The 18,603-nt window shown below is 38.0% G+C and overlaps 1 protein-coding gene and 1 long non-coding RNA gene across 7 annotated transcripts in view; both read right to left on the reverse strand.

Moving 5' to 3' along the window:
• Positions 1–18,603, reverse strand: part of PALLD (palladin, cytoskeletal associated protein) — a 543,092-nt gene that overhangs the window by 140,596 nt on the left and 383,893 nt on the right. The window lies entirely within an intron of this gene.
• LOC138168217 (uncharacterized) lies at positions 128–13,948 on the reverse strand. Its single transcript, XR_011170063.1, has 2 exons — positions 1,115–13,948; positions 128–908 (listed from the first exon to the last, which is right to left on the reverse strand). It is a non-coding gene; the product is annotated as an uncharacterized lncRNA (long non-coding RNA).

The raw sequence follows: 18,603 nt of genomic DNA on the forward strand, positions 1-18,603 counted from the left end.
AAAGCAAGCAAAGTGAAAATTCTTTACTATTTTTCTTTGCTCATTTTCCCCCCAGCTTTCCTAAAATCCCTAACATGCTTCTATTCTGAAATACTCCAGCACTGACTTCCTTATTTGGTTGCTGGAACTGTTCTTTGTCTTGTTCAAACATTCTGCTAAAGTTGCAGCTTCTCCCCTCTGCCCTCCTCCCCCTCTTTCTTCCTACACTCTCTTCTTCTCTCCACACACACACACACACACACACACACACACACACACACACACACACACACACACGAGTCTGGCTTCAACAGGTCACCATGACTCAACCACCTTTGTAGTTCTCTTACCAATCACACATCAGTTATGCCCATTTAAGGAGTATCTTTCCTTCTGGAAATCATAAGAGTGGCAGGGAGTTTTCAGCTGTTTGAAAAGATTGTTATGTTGCATATGCTGTAAGGTCACCATGAAGCATTTATTTCACTCAATTATGTTTTTTCTTTTTGCAAAGTGTGTATTAGTATTGTTATTTTAAATCGGGAAAAAAAACCCCACAATGTACAACTGCCTCATTACTGATGACTTTAATCCTTAGTGATGGGTAACTCAAATTTGGCTGAGATATAATACAGTTTTTAACTGGCCAAAAATGACAGTACCCATAAAAAACAACAGCAGTGGGAAAAAAAATATCATTATAGTAAACGAGAGCTCTGGAACTTTAATGAAAAGACACACACCTTTCAGTTAATTATTTACTCTATGAAGGCTGGAGTTGAAACCAGCTAGGCATGCAGAAGTATTAAAAGTTATATTCATATTTTCTCTCTGTTGACCCAAATGCTTTACTCTCTGCATTCCCTATTTAAGAAAGGACCAATAAAAGAGATCAATGTTTCAGTCCAGCTAAACTAGGGGTGGGGAACCTGTGGCCTCAAGGCCACATGTGACTTTCTAGGCCCTTGGGTGTGGCATTTTGATTGATTCCAAGTTTTACATAACAAATTCTTTTATTAAGAGGATTTGTTCTGTGCAGTTTGGATTCAGTAAAAGGGCCACACCTGAGGACCTAGAGGACCACATGTGGCCTTGAAGTTTCAAGTTCCCCACCCCTTACTTAAACAAAGGGAACCTTTCCCAGTGCCTACCACACAGCATCTTGATGCCTGGGATAAAGGAGATCATGATTTTATTTCAAACAAACACATCATCAACACTCTAGTGTGAAACCTGAAACAACAGTAAGAGGAACAGAGGTATTTTTCTAAGTTCCAGGCATCCTGTCATTAGCTCCAGTCTAGTTCAATTGAGAAATTAAGAATGGGCAGTTTCCCCAGACTTCCTTTAAACCAGCAAATCCCCAAATTACTTTCTTTAAAATAGTGCTTTGTATATGGGAATTAGGCCTTCTACTTTAAACTGGACCACTCAATGAGAAAACTGTTTTTTTTCTTTCTATAAAAGACTCCCCTAATTTCTCTACCAGTAATGATCTTTTACCTCAGAATTTTTACAATACTTGGTTTTTTACTTCCTCAATACACTTATCATGTAACATTACATAATACAGTTATTTGTATATATCTTCTATCCCCTCACTAGACTTCAGGCTTAACAAATCATAGCTAAATCTTGTCCTTTTTGTAGAAGCTAAGACAAGAACTACATGCTTAATAAATCCTTGTTGAATTGGAGAATAAATAAATTATTGCAACTGGGTGGATCTGTGATTTCCAGATGAAGAATCTCTCTCTACTACTCCCTTCTCAGTACCTTCTCTGTAACCTACAGTCTTAGAGAGCTGCCAGTAGGTGATAGAGATAAGACCTGAACCCAAATCTTCTTGACTTTGAGGATGCTTTCTACCTAGCACACCATACAGAAATTGACTAGAAAGGGCACTGTACTGTGACCTCTTCATTTGCCATAAACGGTCTTTGCCTTTCTTTACCTGTGGTGCTAGTGTATCCTCTTGGATCAAGAACAACCACTATTTGTTGTGCATTTATGTGTACAAGGAAGGTGCTTTGCAAAGTTCGCTGACTAGAGTTTATAGCCATCAGATCACAGATTTACAGGTGGAAGGGATCTTACTTTCTTATTTTGCAGATGAAGAAATTGAGTCTTAGAGACCCTCTTTTTCTTTTCTTTTTAAAACATTTTATTTTAAAACTTTGGATTCCAGATTCTTTCCCTTCCTCCATCATCACCCATCCTTACTGAGAAGATAAGCAATTCATTATAGGTTGTACATGTGTAGCTATGCAAAACATTTCCATAGTGGATATATTGTAAAAGATTGACTATATTTCCCTCCCTATCCCGCTCCCCACTTGCTCTATTCTCTACTTTGACCCTGTCCCTTTGCAAAAGTATGTGCTTCCAACTTCCCTCCCCCCAACCTGCCCTCCCCTCCATCATCCTCTGTCTCATCCCTTTCCCTCCTACTGTCCTGTAGGGTGAGATACCCTACTTAGTGTATATGTCATTATATATATATACACACACACACACACACACACACACACACACATATATATATATAATGACATATATACAACTCCCTAAGCCAAATTCAATGAGAGTAAAGCTGACCCATTCCCTTTTGCCTTCCTGTTCTTCCCCTCTATTGTAACAGTTTTTCCTTGCCTCTTCTATATGAGATAATTTACCCCATTCTGTTTCTTCCCATCTCCTCTCATTATATCCCTCTCTCACCTCTCAATTTCACCTTTTAAGTATCATCTTTTCCTATTCAACTGGTCCTGTGCCCTCTGTCTATGTATACCTGTACACACACATATATACACACACTCACACATGTATTCATATGCCCATATATCTTCCTATATAGACATATGTATGTGTATATATATATATGTATATACACACACATTTCTATTCCCTTCAACTATTCTCATACTGAGAAAAGTTTCATAAGTTACAATTATTGCTTTTCGATGTAGGAATGTAAATAATTCAACTTTGATAAGTTCCTTATGATTTCTTTTCCCTGTTTACCTTCTCATGCTTCTCTTACTTCTTGTATCTGAATATCAAATTTTCTATTCAACTCTGCTTTTTTTTCATCAAGAATGCTTGAACGTCATCTATTCCATTGAATGACCATATTTTCCCCTGAAACATGATGCTCAGTTTTGCTGGGTTGGTGATTCTTGGTTTTAATCCCAGCTCCTTTGACCTCTGGAATATCATATTCCAAGCTCTTTGATCCCTCATTGTAGAAGCTGCCAGATCCTGTGTTATCCTGATTGTGTTTCCACAGTATTCAAATTGTTTCTTCCCGGATGCTTGTAATATTTTCTCCTTGATCTGGGAACTCTGGAACCTGGCCATAATATTCCTAGGAGTTTTCTTTTTTGGGATATTTTTAAAGAGGTGATCAGTGGATTCTTTCAACCTCTATTTTGCCCTCTGGTTCTACAACATTAGGGCAATTTTCCTTGAGGATTTCTTGAAGGATGATTTCTAGGTTCCGTTTTTGATCATGGGTTTCAGGTAGTCCAATAATTTTTAAGTGATCTTTCCTGGATCTATTTTCCAGGTCAGTGGTTTTTCCAATGAGATATTTCACATTGCCTTCTAATTTTTTTCATTCTTTTGGATCTGTTTAATAGTATCTTGATTTCTTATAAAGTCACTTGCTTCCATTTGCTCCAACCTAATTCTGAAGGAATGATTTTCAGTAAACTTTTGAGATTATTTTTCCATCTGGCAAATTTGGCTTTTTAAGGCATTCTTCTCCTCATTGGCTTTTTGAGCCTCTTTTGCCATTTGAGTGAATCCATTTTTTAAGGTGTTATTTTCTTCAGTCAGGTTGTTGACTCTCTTTTTCTGATTTTCTTGCATCATTCTCATTTCTCTTTCCAATTTTTCCTCTACTTCTCTTATTTGGTTAAGCTCCTCTATGGCCTGTAATCAGTTCATGTTTTTCTTGGAAGCTTTTGGTGCAGGAGTTCTGACTTCATTGTCTTCCTCCTGTTCCATGATTTGATCCTTTTTGTCCCCCAAAATGAAGTTCAAAGTAGGATTGCTGTGCTTGCTTTGCTTCCTCTGCTTGCTCATGTTGCCACTCAATTACTTTACTTTTGAGCTTTTTGCCACAGTAGAACTCTGCTACCAGAGAGGAGAGCTTTGTCCCAAATAACTGGGATTTTCTCAACTGCCAGAGCTATTAGTTGGGTGCCCTCTCTGGAGCCTCCACACCTTCTGCCTCACTGGTCACGCACCCCAGGACCTTCACCCAAAACAGCGATCCAGATCCAAGCAGGTTAAAGCAAGAGCAATTACTCTTCAGAATGGTCGCTTGGTTGCCCTACAATCTGCAGGCCAGGAGCTCTGAAGCAGCTACTCAGCAGCAGTGGCTCCTCAGCCACTTCTTGCCCTGGGGACAGAGGCCAGACTGCACTCTTGGACTCCCTGTTCCCAAAGTCTACTTCTCATTTTGTCTTTGGCATTTATGGGTTCATAATTCTGGAAACCACCATAGCTGCTGGTGATCTACTCTCCTGGAGTCCCTCTAGGTTGGGCTGCCCTGGGGCTAAAACCATGGACTCACAGGGCTGGGCTCAGCTCCCAGCAATCTTTCTTGCAATCAAGCTTTCCTGCCGGCCTGCTGGGCTATCTTCAGTGGGAAGTTTGTTTCTCTCTGTCACTTTGTAGGTTCTGTACCCCTAAAGTTTGTTTAGAGTCATTTTTTATAGGTATTTGAGTTGGTTATGGGGGGAGCACAGGGAGTCTTCCTGCTTCTATGCCGCCATATTGGCTCCTTGAGACCCTCTTTTTCTTAAGTTGCTTTTATAGTAATGTAACTATCCCAATATTCTTTATCTCTGATTCTGGGAACTCACTCTCCTTTCTTTGTTCACGTGGAGTGATTATTTATTTAAATTCACCACAGTAGTGGAGATAACATTTGGCTGACTTAATTGCCAAAGAGTTTGACTTTTCACATTTTGGTCAATCTGGGCCAGCTCAGTCCCAGTCATAGAATTAGAATATTGGAGCTGGAAGATACCCGAGAGTCACTGTCTTCTTTTTCTTATTCACTGTATTGGCCCATTAGATTAGAGCTGGGTCATTTATAATGAAGCCCCTCATGCTGAAGAGTGGAATCTGGGCCCCACACAAGGAAAGTGAATCCATCGTGCTTCACATTAACATCTTCCAACCAATTTCTTTTGGTAAATCCTAATAATGTCTCTGGCATCCCTTCCCATTTTAAGTCTTTCTCTTGCTCTTCTTCCACTGGCTACCCCTTAACTTGTATCTCTGTCACAGATCACCCATTCTGTTTACTCCATCTCCTCTTGCAACTGAAAAACTTATGTAGAGAAAATAAGATGACTAGTCTCTGTTCACAATTAGGCATTTCATCTCTCTTTACAGATAATATAGATAGAAATAAAATATGTATAAATGGATGGATATTAAAGAAAGAGGGACATAAAAAGACAGAATGGTGAGGAATATGATGAGAAAATCAAATATACACACATGCAGTTTTTCTCACAACCGATTGCTGTTCTTTAGAACATTCAACTTCCTCTTAAATTCCCCACAACTCCTTTGTCCTTCTCTGATCTGGACTTTCCAGGTTACTTGATGAATAACATTAGGGTTTAGAATGAACCTGGATATTTTCTGTGCCTTCCCTTGACAAAGACTCATTCTTATACTAATCATTATTTACTCTCTATAAAAAAATTTCTTCTCTTTATTATTTCCTTTTCTGAGGTTTTCAAAGGTGTGTGTACACATGTGTATTATATATACATGTGTACACACAACACACATGCATGTATTTGTACATAGAAAGAAAAGTTTCAACACATGTGTACATATACACACATGCATGTATGCATCATGTATACAGACATGCCGGTATGCATGTGTGTATACATATACACACATACATACATATCTACTCAACCTTAGGAAGGTGTCTTTAGCTGGACCCTACTATTTTTCTGGGAGGAATATTAGAGATCATCAAACCTCTAATTTTTGTTGCTATTCAGACATTTTCAGTCGAGTCCAACTGTCACTCCATTTGATGTTTTCTTGGAAAAGATACTGAACTGGCATGCCATTTCCTTCTCGAGTTCATTTTACAGATGAGGAAACTAAGGCAAACAGGGTTAAGTGACTTGCTCAGAGTCACACAGCTAGTAAGTATCTGAGGCCAGATTTGAACTCAGGAAGATGAGTTTTTCTGACTCAAGGTCCAGCACTCTATTCATTTTATAGATAAGAAAACAAAAGCTTAGTGAATTCATGTGAATATTGTCATAAGTTGTAGAGCAAGGATCTGAACCCAGATCCTGAGACTCCAAAATACAGTTCTTTCTCTACGAATATTATGCTATCTCTGTGAACTGTTTCAAAATTGTTTCATTTCCCCCCATCTATCTTCTAGTGGCTAAATCAATGACTAAATAAATATTTAAATAAATAAATAAAATTTAAAAATTATATGTGCTAGACTTACTTTCCTTAAGTTTTCTCATTTCCATTATTTCTCTATTTACCACCTATCTATCTCTGCTAAGTCAATAAATAAATGAATACTGAATTTATTGAGAAACTGAAGATCATAGAATGTTTGAGCTGAAAGAGAACTTGACTAGTCCCTTCATTTTATTGATAAGGAAACTGAGGTGCAGGTTAAGTAATTTGCCCAATATCTCATGGCTGTTAGTGGAAGAGTTGAGATAAAAATCAAGGTCTACAGACACTGTCTAGTGCTTTTCCCACTAAGCACCTTTAAGTATAAGATGTAGTCTGGTCTCTAAGGCCTTATAATTTTTTCCCCCTGTAGTTAGGATAGAGTTAGGGACTAAAATCCCACTGGTGTAAGGAATTCTCAGATGAGGAGACACTCCCTTTACCAACTCAGACTCTTAGAAATTGCCTATAGTAGTGAGAAGTTGGAACTTGCCCAGGGTCATGTCACCAATATTTGCTAGAGGCAAAACTTGAATCCAGGTTTTCCTGGTTTCCAGATAGATTTCTATCTACTATACCACCCTGCACTCCCTCATTATCCTATGAATTAATTATAAAGTAACTAAGTCTTAAACGATGTGAATTTCATAAATGAAATAAGATTTAGGAAAAGGAAAAAAAAACGGGCAGGGTTAGAGTGGTTAGAAGAAATTTCATAGAGAAAATAAGAAAGGCCTCAGATCTAGTAATATTTAGATAATATGAGGAAAACACAAAGAGGTGAAGATGAATATGGGGTATTGAAAGGACAGGGAGAAGATCTCGTTAATTAGGGGATATATATAGGAAAGTAGTAGTATATGGGATTCTATAGGTTATAAAGGCATTCCAGGCAGAAGAATCAGGATTCTACAGGCAATAGAGAACCAATGTAGCTTCTTGAACAGGTAAAAGTGATTTAATTAAGGATGTATTTTAGGAAGATGAGTCTAGCAGAAATATCTGAGATATATTAGATGAAAGGAAAAACTAGAAGCAAGGAGACTAGAAAGAGCACCTTTACAATGATCTTAGCATGAGTTGATAAGGGTCTGGACTCTGGTGGTGTCAGAGGAAATAATGAAAGGAGAAAAATAAGACAAATCTAAAAGGGAGAATGTATACTAGACATGGGACAGGGGGGAGTCAAAGATGACCTTGTAGTTTCTAGCCCAGGAGACTAGAAGAATGATGATTCTACAGACAGAATAGGTTAGTTGGTAAGGAGAATAAATTTAGTAGCTTGGACAGAAGATTCAATTCAACAAGCATTTATTGTGTTTTAAACAAAATGAATTCATCATGACTGTCTAAAGACAGAAATATTGTCTGGAGTATGTCAGGACAGGAGGTGTAGATTTGAGAGGTATTGCATAGAGGTCATAGATGAAGTCACAATGGTGGGTGAGTTATTCAAAGGAGTGAGTACAGATGGAAAAGAGCAGAGGTCATGAAATCAGTGTTGGGGGATACTTATCCTACAGATGGGTGAGACTAGTGGAACTCACCCTATTCCTGATGTGCTTATATTTTGCTTTTGTTTATGCTATACAGAGAAAAATATAAATTTAGTTTGTAAGAATATAGAAAAATCTCTATTTTACATTATGGCATAGCTTGACTACAAAGCATTTATAATATATTGCATGTAAATTAACATTTGCTGAGTTCCTGATTAAGAAACTAGAAATGTATGTGACCTAGAGAGGTCACCAATGATTTAGGCAGTAACAGGTTGAAATTCCAGTCCACATTTTTCTTGGTCTTCCTTTACAGTATAGTCACTCAGAGTTAAGAACTATAGTAGTTGATATGATAATAACCAGCATTTATATAGTGCTTAAGGTCTGCAAAGTTCTCTTAAAATTAAGTGGAAGAGACCATTGAGATAATCTAGTTCAATCCCCTTCATTTTATTAAAAAATGCTTATTGATACATTTTGATTTGATGTCACCTATGTTTCCCATACCATCCCCCTTCCCAAAGAGCCATCTGAATAATACAGAATAAAAAAAGGGGAAAACAGTATAGCAAAATTAACCAATATGGAGGTGGTACCAAGATGGTAGATAAAAAGGAAGAAGCAGGGGCGGCCAGATAGCACAGCAAGTAAGAGCACCGCCTCCAGTGTCAGGATGACCTGGAGATCGAATCCCGGGCTCAGACACTCAGCACCACACCCAGAAATAACTGGCCGTGTAACCTTGAGCAAGTTACTTAACCCCGATTGCTTAAAAAAATAAAAATAAAAAGGAAGAAGCACAGTGAACTCCCCTCACTTGAAATTCCTCCAAACATCTAGAAAATGCACCAGACTGGATCCTGATGGGGAAATCCAAGTCACAGTGTCATTTATTCAGTCAAGCTTGACACAATGAGACAGAAGTTGGTGGACACCAGAAAAGGGGCTTGGTCAGGAGCTGCTATGGATACTACTCCAACATCCTGGGAGAGACTGTGCACCAGGTCAAGAGGAGGACCCAGACCCATACCTGGGCAGAGCGTAGTGACAGGCACCAACTGGTAGCTTTGTTGCTCATTTCCCAGTTCTGGGTCACTGATTTAGGTTGAACTGAGAAGGGGACCTATGCCCAGGAATGGGTAAGTTCAGAAAGAGGAGAAGCAGTATGGCTTAAATTCCAGGAACAGAGTAAGTCTCAGTTGCAGCTTGTAATCTAGTATGAATCCTGCAAAAGAATACCTAGGGCAGGAATCCCAGATCATGCCTGTCATGCTCTCCTTCCAGGTTTCCTTCAAGTCCCCATTAAAATCCCACTTTCTACAAGAAGCCTTTCCAGATCCCTCTTAATTCTAGTATCTTTCCTCTGTTGATTATCTCCTATTTATCATTTATATAACTTGTTTGTCGATAATTACACATTGTCTCCTTCATCAGTCTGTGAGCTCCTTGAGACTGGTGTCTTGTCCTTCTTTGCATTCCCAGTGCTTACCACAGTGCATGGCACATAGTAGGTACTTTTTAATAAATGTTTATTGACTATTGATTAACTGTTTACAGTACTCTGTAAATGTGAGTTATTATATTGTTTCTGTACCAGTAAGTCTATCCATTCAGTTTCAAAGTGATCTGAGTCTAGAAGCAGTGTGGTAAAATATAGCAGATAAGATTTGGGTTTTTGAGTCAGGAAGAATGGCTCAGATCCTGCCTCAGACACTTACTAGAGTGTGATCCTTGGTAAGTCATTTGATGTTTCTTGGCCTCAGTTTCCCCATCTGTAGGAAGAAGAGGTTGGACTTGATGGCTGCCAAGATGTCTATGAACCTATGATTTCTGCATCAGACACTTACTAGATGTATGACCCTGGTCAATTCAACTTGATTCTCAGGGCCTCAGTTTCCTCCTTTGTAAGTGAGGGGTGTTGGAGTCAATTGCCTCTAAAATCCCTTCTAACTCTAAATCTATGATCATATTATATCAAATCATAATTAGTATGTCTAGATTGTGTGCCCATCTAGGTGTGAAAAAAGAAGGAAATATCAGTGGTTGCCATATGCCTCTTCACATTAGATGAAAATACAAAGAGGCAAAAGTAAAAAAAAAAACCCAAACCAAAAACTCACCTCCTTTGAGTCCTTCAGAAAAATGACATGTGACCATGAAACTTCAGGTGAAGTTAATTTGAAAGCAGATTTTTCAAATTTGTCTCTAAACTCAAACACATATCCAGGAGACTTAATTGATTAAACTGCCTTTAGCAGGGTCTTCAGCAGTCTCTCCAAAATGAACAAATCCCCACAAGCCATTAGATTCAAGGGAGTGAGTCAAATCCTCTAGAGGGCTAACAGCCAGTCTCAGGTGTGAGAGTTCTGCACTCCAGGCATGCCTGGTCACTACTAAGGGAACTTTCCTGGATTCATATGCACTGACATTTCTCTGTCACCTTGCAAACTCTACTTTCTCAAGATTCTTCCCTCCTACTTTGAGTAGCCTACTTTATCTTCTTAATTGGTGTATTAGATGGTTAAAGATGAGTTCCCTAGAGATAGTTTTATTCTTTTTATGATGTCATGAGGAAAAGTTGGAGATAGGGATGGGATTTCTTGAACGCGGATCACCTTTGTTAGTGGGTCTCCATTGGGCAGCTAGGTAGCAGTGGATATAGTACTGGGCCTAGATTCAGATTGGAAAATCTGAGTTCAAATCCAGCCTCTGATGCTGCCTATGTGACCCTGGGAAAGTTACTTAATTCTGCTTGCCTCAGTTCCCTCATCTGCAAAATGAACTGGAGAAGGAAATGGCAAAACATTCCAATATCTTTGCCAGGAAAACCCTAAATGGGGTTCAAGTACTGCTTCTAACTCATACTATGATCCTGGGCAACTCACTAAAAATACTCAGTGCCCTAGCTCAGCTCTCTAAGTTTATTAATTTCAGAAAAGTTATAACTGCTTTAGTAGAGGGAGTTTCTTTAAGAGGAGGTATAGGGAAGATTTCCCTAAAATGATGAAATCACATATCTGGTTAAAAAAAAATCTGATGACCTGGGAACAGGATTATTGGAACTCACTTGCCACTCAATTACTACTCCGTATTTGATAATAACAAATTTTAGAAAAATGACAATGGAATTGTTCAATCATGTCTGACTTTCTATGACTCCATTTGGGGTTTTCCTGGCAAGAATACTGGGTTGGTTTGCCATTTCCTTCTCCAGCTCATTTTACAGATGAGAAACTGAGGCAAACAGGGTGAAGTGATGTAACACAGGAACTCAGTTCCAGGCAGATTTGTACTGGATTTGGTCAGACCCAAGGAAAGCAGTGGAGATATCTAGATAGGGAGTTCATACTTTATTCTTGTGGCAATCAGTCAAGATGGAGTAAGAGCATCCATCCATACCTACTGACCAGTGCTCATTTGATATATAGAGAAACACATAAAGAAAGCAGCATGCCCACAATAAGCTCCTAAGTTTACATTATCTTTGGTTACATAATGATGTGTCAGCATGGTACAAGCACAGTGTTAGTGTTTATAGGCCATGGATCTTGGCTGCCTGTATCAAACCAGATCCATGTCACATTATACACAAGTGACTTGCCTACTTGTCACATAGCTAGTAAGTGTCTGAGGCCAGATTGGAACTCATCAAGATGAGTCTTCCTAATATTGTTAGCTTCCTAGAAAAAAAAAAGGATCATCTGCATAGCTCATTAGATTCAGAAGAACAATAAAAGATTAAGCCATAATTATGGTGAAGCAAATGATCTTGAATTTGATGCTTTTTGCCATTTCTCTACTGTTAGCACATCCCCTCACCAAACTACCTGGAATTAATTTTGCTTATATTCTGTATATGTTCTGTATATATAGATGTCTCTCATTAGAATGTAAGCTCTAAGAGAGTAGATAATGTTTCACTTTTGGCTTTGTATCTCCAAGCATCATTCCTGGCACATAGTAAACACTTAACAAATGCTTGACTGCTTGCTTAATTGATTTTGTCCTCTGTTATTGTGAGTTATTTGGAAAGTTCTAGTCCAATGTAGAAGCCTTTGCTTTTACAATAACTCCAAATTGTTTTTGTTTTTTGCTTTCTTTCTTGGGAAAGTTCAAGTTCTCAAGTGAATAGCATAAAGCTGGATGTCAGTATAAGTCTTTGAGATGAAACTGGGGACTCAATAAAGGTTTTTTGGGGGGACTGCCTTCCGAAAAACCCCAAGTATGTTTCTGTTTCAGGGGAGTTCAAGTCCTCAGGGTAGAACTATAGAGCTGGATGTATATTTAGGTTTCTGAGATGAAAGTGGCACTCATCAAAATGCTGGGGGTGGGGTGGGGTGGTTTGCCTCACCAGACCCTACATGTTTGTTTCCTTTCTGAAGAGAATCCAAACCATAGGGTAGTGCCATGAATATGGGTAGCTGTATAGAGCCCCAGGGAAAAGAGAAAGAGAGAGATGAGAGAGAGAAGAGGAGAGTACCGGCCCTAGAGTCAGGAGGACCTGAGTTCAAATGTGACCTCAGACACAACACACACACAAAACTAGCCGTGTGACCTTGGGCAAGTCGCTTAACTCCAATTGCCCCTACCTTCCCCCCCTCCAAAAAAAAAAAAAGATAGTCATCGAACTTGTTAGAGCCGATGACACCAGCAAGAAAAAGAATGTAGAATGAGAATAAAAAGGGACTCAAGATAGAGTCTTGAAATGCATTTACTAGCTGTGACTCTTATGGAGAGAGAAGAGAATTGGATATTTCCTCTATATTGTGCTATTATAATTAGAGATATATAATTATAAGATATAATATTGCTACTGAGCAAGAAGCAAAGAGATGTAAATGGGAGAGAGAAAAGCTTAGAAATATATTTCATCGCACATTCAATTTTGAGACATTCCCCCTAGTTCATGGCTTAGGCTTGTCTGACTTTCTCTGGGAGTAAGAAGAGCTTGGGTGATTAATCTTCATAAATTTTATCTTAAACCATAGGCATGATGATTTCATCAGTCACCCGATTTATTCTGACATCCTTTTAGTGCTTTCCAGGAGACTGATATCTTTGTGCTAGTTTGCATTAGTTCACAGAGTATATTATTATTATTAATGGCAATAATAATAATAATAGCAAGTATTTATGCAGCACTTTAAGATTTGTCAAATGCTTTCCAAATATTATCTCCTTTTATCCCTCATTTTGCACATGAAAAAGTAGAGATCCAGAGAGATTAAAGTCAAAAGAATTAGTAGCAGATTTGGGAGTAGAACCTAGGTCTGGGTATTGCCAATCCAGGACATCAGTCCTACTACCTTTCAAGTGCCCTAGGGGCAGTGACTTATTTTGTTTTCCCTCCCAGAGGGGGCATGAACAAATACTAGATCTCTTCCTGGTGGAAGTCTTTTCAGTAGTCATTATTCAAGCATTCTGATTTTACTCAGTGGTTTGTGTGAATCAACTTAATTTTGAAACTAGGTGGAGGATAGCTTATCAAAGGAGAAACCAATAAATAGAGCTGCTAAAATGGGAGATTGGGATTTATATATAGATAAGAATGACTTTCTCTTAGGGATTATTATTTATGTAAAACTACCTGGGATGCTTTCCCTCCTCCTTTCTCACCTCTTTGTCTCAGAATCCTCACACTTCAAGACTGCACTCAAAAGCCACCTTCTGCCAGAGGCCTTTCCAGGTCCCTACCTCTCTAAGGTTCCTCTGTTTGCTTTTTCTTTGTATGCCCAACGCTTAGCAAAGTGCAGGACATATATTAACTGTTTAATAAATGTTTGCTGATTGTCCCTTTGTCTGATTGTAAAACAGCAATTCAGTCTCTTCTATACTTGGATAGTATAGGTTTTCTGACACACTCAGTTCTAGGTTATTTAATTTGAATTTTAAGATGTACAAAGCACTTTCCCTTTAGCAACACTATGAACACTAACAGAATTATATATCTGTTTTAGAAATAAGAAAACCAAAACTAATACAGAATAAGTAACTACATATGGAATAAGGGTCACAGCTAGTAAAAGCATTTCAAGACTGTCTTGAGTCCCTTTTTATTCTCATTCTACATTCTTTTTCTTGCTGATGTCATCAGCTCTAACAAGTTCGATGATCGTTTTTTTTTTGAAGGGGGGAAAGGTAGGGGCAATTGGGGTTAAGTGACTTGCCCAAGGCCACATGGCTAGTTTTGTGTTTGTGTGTGTTGTGTCAGAGGCCAGATTTGAACTCAGGTCCTCCTGACTCCAGGGCCAGTGCTCTATTCACTGTGCCACATTGCTGCACCAATGATCATCTTTATATATCTAGCTTTAATCTCCCTTCTGAAGCCCAGTGCCTCATATTCAATTCGGTTCAACCCAATAAGCATTTATCACACACGTGTTATGTGCCAGTCACTGGAGATAGACAAAAACCAAACTGTCTTATTGGAGCTTACCTTCTTACTAAGTCATCCCAAGGAGTTACAGACTCAGTTCAGAATAGAGATAAGACCTGAACCTGTGACTTAATTGATCTAGGGAAACTGGAGTGTGAAAATTCCCTCTACCAATACAGTCTAGTATATTTTTTGAAATTTTCTGTTCTTCAGTCATTCAGTTACGTCTGACTCTTTGTGACTCCATGGACCTTGCCAGGCCCTTCTGTCCTTTACTATCTCACCAAGTCAAACTCTTCTTCATTAATGTTGGACACTTTTCGACCTGAGGGGTTCATTAACAGAATTTTTATAGTCTTAGAGAATTTTGTAGAGCAAGTTTATTGTCTTTTAAATAATGATTCATGACCCAAGTCACATTAACACAATGAATGAACTGAATGGTAGCAGGGGTTGTGACTGTGTTAATGTTCTTGAATTATAATTAAAGACTTAAGAAGTTTATCATATGTAAGTGAAAGTATTTAAGTGGTCTATGAAGATTAAATAATTGAAAGGTTACGTTTACTAGGCCATTTCCATTTGTTAATCTAGCAAAACAAAAGGTATCAAAATTCTAGTTTCTAACTTTTCCCAGCTTGAAACAACACATAAAATAAATATAAAATATGAACAATTTAATTTCCTAGGGAGCTCATGGGTCTAATAAGAAGGACAGTTTATCCAAAATAGAACAGTGTTTAAGAATGCACAATGGAAGGGGAGAATAGAACAGAGTGGGAGGAGAATGGGGCTGAAATGGACAAGTGTGAAGGAGGGAGACATGGTTGAAAGGGAAGGTAACTTGAGACTAGACAGACTAGAACTCAGAATCACAAAGATTATGGTTGAAAACATAAGGCAGCTTGTTATAAAGGCCTTTGTAGGAGTAATGGCAGTATTAATTTAATTTATTAATCACCAAGCAAGAAGTGGTAGGGGAGGGTGGAGTGTCTGGGCATTGGTGCTGATAGAAGGTACTCACCCAGCAATCCTTAGCCAGATAAGCTGTGCCCCACCTACCTACTTGATAGCTTTACCCATAGTTCCCATAGGTACCTGAAACTCAAGGTGTCCAAAACTAAATGAATTGTCTTTACCTTTAAATACACCCTTCCTTTTAACTTCCTGATTTGTTGAGGGCATCAACATTTGGGGGGGGTATCTCTGGGTATTATGCTAATTAAAATTTTTAATTTAATGAACACCAAAAAGGTAACAATTCCTTATGCAAAGTAGAACAGAAAAAGAATTTATGTGAAACCATGAATCTTTATTACATATAATAAAATACTGTAAGCAATCTCGGAAAACAAGAAATAGTTTACCTGTCAGATTTGTGGAGAGGGAAAGACTTTATGACTAAACAAGAATTAGAGAGCATTATAAAATGCAAAATGGATAATTTTGATTACATTAAATTGAAAAGCTTCTGTACAAACAAAGCTAATGTAACCAAGATTAAGAGGGAGGTGGGAAATTGGGAATCTTTACAACCTATGTCTCTGATAAAGGACTAATTTCTAAAATATACAGAGAATTGAGCCAAATCTATAAGAATTCAAGTCATTCCCCAATTGATAAATGGTCAAAGGATATGAACAGGCAGTTTTCGGAGAAAAAAATTAAAGATATCTATAAGCACATGAAGAAATGCTCTAAATCATTATTGATTAGAGAAATGCAAATCAAAACAACTCTGAGGTACCACATCTCACCAGTCAGATTGACTAAGATGACAAAACAGGAAAATGACAAATGCTGGAGAGGATGTGGACAAATTGGAACACTAATGCATTGCTGGTGGAGTTGTGAACTGATCCAACCATTCTGGAAAGCAATCTGGAATTATGCCCAAAGGGCTATAAATAATTTCATACCCTTTGACCCAGCAATACCACTTCTAGGGTTGTATCCCAAAGAGATCATAGAAGTAGGAAAAAGACCCATATGTACAAAAATATTTATAGCATCTTTTTGTGGTAGCAAAGAATTGGAAACTAAGGTGGTGCCCATCAATTGGGGAATGGCTGAACAAGTTGTGGTATATGCATGTTATGGAATACTATTGTGCAATAAGAAATGAGGAGCAGATGGACTTCATATTTACCTGGAGAAGCTTATACGAACTGATGCTGAGTGAAAAGAGTAGAGCCAGGAGAAATTTGTACACAATTACAGACACAATGTATATGTGACGACCAACTTTGATTAAACTGGACTCTTCTCAGCAATCCAGAGACATAAGTCAAACCCAAAACACTCATGATGGAGAGAGATGTTTACATCCAGAGAAAGAACTGCGATTGAACCCAGATTGAAGCAAACTACCTACCCTTTTTCATTTTCCTGTTTGGTTTTGTTTCCTCTTTCCCAGTGTTCATTCCATCTGTTACAATCCTTCTTTATAACCTGACTAATGCCTAATGTGAAAGTATTTGCAGATACTGTACTTGATTGTATGCCGCCATGGGCGGGGGGGGAAGGAGGGAGGGAAAATTTGAAACTCAAGGAATTGTGGTAATGAATCCTGTAAACTAAAAGTAAACAAATTAATAAAGATAAAAAAGAAGTATAATAAAGTATAAGATATTCAGCATATTATTTTCAAAGCTGTCCTGCTTGTCTTTAGTTCTTTTGGAACTTCTTTGTGTTCTGCATATTTTAAAAATTCTCTCTCTCTCTCAACAGAATCACTAACTATTCTTTCTGCTTTCCCCTTTGAGAAAACAAGAAAAATGAAACCCCATTACAAAAAATATTGAATCAAGCACAACAAATTCATGTATTAGCCATGTTTAAAAAAAATCTCAATCTCTGAGTTCATCACTTCTTTATCAGGAGGTAGGAAGCCCATTTCATTATGAATTCTCTGAAATCATGACTGTTCATTGTGTTGACAATCCATTAGGTTGTAAGCTTCTTGAAGGCAGGGATTGTTTTTTTTTCTTCTTTTTTATCCCCAGTGTTTAGTACAGAGTTTGACACATAATACATGCTTAATAAATGTTTATTGATTAATTGATCAAAGTCCTAAGTCTTTTAAAAGTTGATTTTCTTTACCATATTGTTATGGTATAAATCATTCTTTTGGGTCTGTTCACTTTACTCTTCATACACATCTTAGGTTTTCCTTAAAATCATCCCCTCCATAATTTCTAACAGCACAATAGTAATACATTGTATTTGTATACTCACATATTCACATCATATTAACTTGTTCAGCTATTCCCCAAGTGATGGACACCCACTCAATTTCCAATTCTTTGCCATTGTAAACAGGGCTTCTTTAAATATTTTTCTGTACAGATGGATCCTTTCCCTCTTTTTTGGATCTCTTTGGGTTATAGATCTAGTAGTGACTTCTCTGGGTCAAAGTTTAGTAGCTTTGGGGGTATAGGTCCAAACTGCTTTCCAGAATGACTGGACCAGTTCACAGCTATACCAATAAGGACACCACTATTCCTCAAATAACCCTGCTTCACAACCTGGTAGGCATTCTGGATTCAGTACTCTCATTCATTCCCATATCAATTCAGTAAACAAGTCTCATCTCTTCTAACTTCATGACATCCATTACCTTCTCTCTATACATACTACAAAGGGCGGCTATGTGGCACAGTGAATAGAGCACTGGCCTTGGAGTCAGGAGGACCTGAGTTCAAATCCAGCCTCAGACACTTGACACACTTACTAGCCACGTGACTTTGGGCAAGTTACTTAACCCCAATTGCCCTCCCCAAAAAGAAACAAGCCAAAAAAAAAAGAAATCCACTAGTCTATACACACTACAATGATCTAGTCTTCTCTCTCCTCTCCTCTCACCTAGACTACTATAATAATCTTCAAATTGTTCTCCTTGATTCTCTTCCCTTCTCTAATCAGTCCTCTCTCTACATAGCTTCCATATTGATCATTCTAATGTAGAAGACTGACCATATCCCCTATGCTCAAGAAACTTCAGTTAATCCTCATTGCCCTTAGAAGAAAATTCTAACTACTCTATTTCACATTAAAAATATTTTGTAATCTGACTTTAGTCTGACTTCTCTAGGTTGATATGACTCATTATTCTACCTTATACAATGTTCCGCTAAAGCCACCATTACTTTGACATATATCAAACTGACATTACACATATAACACACACCCACAGAGTAGCTAAATCAATGATATTGAATGAATTTTCTGATTAGTTTAAAACTCCCACAACTTTGTTGTTTTTCTGTCTGGAAA

Source organism: Petaurus breviceps, unplaced genomic scaffold (assembly GCF_028583685.1).
Source record: "Petaurus breviceps papuanus isolate PSGF00001 unplaced genomic scaffold, PetGlider_PUasm1.0 126, whole genome shotgun sequence".
In the NCBI taxonomy this organism is placed as follows: Eukaryota; Metazoa; Chordata; class Mammalia; order Diprotodontia; family Petauridae; genus Petaurus; species Petaurus breviceps.